This window comes from Nansenia antarctica (genome assembly GCF_963989245.1).
Source record: "Nansenia antarctica genome assembly, chromosome: 18".
NCBI lineage: Eukaryota > Metazoa > Chordata > Actinopteri > Argentiniformes > Microstomatidae > Nansenia > Nansenia antarctica.
In genome coordinates this window covers 17,724,698-17,725,739 of record NC_137691.1, presented here as the reverse complement: position 1 = coordinate 17,725,739, position 1,042 = coordinate 17,724,698, and positions in this window count along the sequence as shown.

The window sequence follows — 1,042 nt, the reverse complement described above, 5'->3', positions numbered from 1 at the left end:
CTCTCCCCTCCACCTCCCTCTCTCTCTTCTTTACCCCTCCACCTCCCTCTCTCCTCTCCCCTCCACCTCCCTCTCCCCTCTCCCCTACACCTCCCTCTCCCCTCTCCCCTCCACCTCCCTCTCCCCTCTCCACCTCCCTCTCCCCTCTCCCCTCCACCTCCCTCTCCCCTCTCCTCTCCACCTCCCTCTCCCCTCTCCCCTACACCTCCCTCTCCCCTCTCCTCTCCACCTCCCTCTCCCCTCTCCCCTACACCTCCCTCTCCCCTCTCCCCTACACCTCCCTCTCTCTTCCAACTCCACCTCCCTCTCCCCTCTCCCCTCCACCTCCCTCTCCCCTCTCCCCTACACCTCCCTCCCCCTCTTCCCCCTCCACCTCCCTCTCCCTCTTACCCCTCCACCTCCCTCTCCCTCTTCCTTACACGCTACACCAAAGAGAAACACATGCAGACATGTTATAATAATAATTAATAATAATTCATTCGATTTATAAAGCGCTTTTCAGGGACTCAATGACGCTATAATGTTATGTTATGTTTTAGCAAAACCCTATTACCAGGAAATGAATACTACTCTTTCCCACTCACACACTCACACACATAATTACTGTAAGAGACAGAGATTATTGAATGTTTATAAAAACCCAAAGTATAATCGGTTTATTTCATAATTGCAACATTTGGTGGAAATCATCAACACAATTATGTTTAGATTCAATGTATCAATGTACAGTACAGTACTTGATTCTGATACTGAACAATTACGAAATGCAAAATCACAGTGCCTTACAGTGTAAATATGGCTGTGAAAAGTGCAGTGAAAATTCTCAAAAACGCAGATCGTGTGCATGCTACAATGTGTATATTGTGTACATTCTCAACACGGTGTTGGTGCTACAGGTGAATACAATAGGAGCAGCATGTGAAACGGATCATTTCAAAGTTACATTGGATGCCTTACTTTCCCTTGGTTCAATTGGTTCCATCCTAGCTGGGGTTCAAACCTCCCTCTGTGGGGTGTGGCTCCTAGGGGAGGGGCTCTGTGG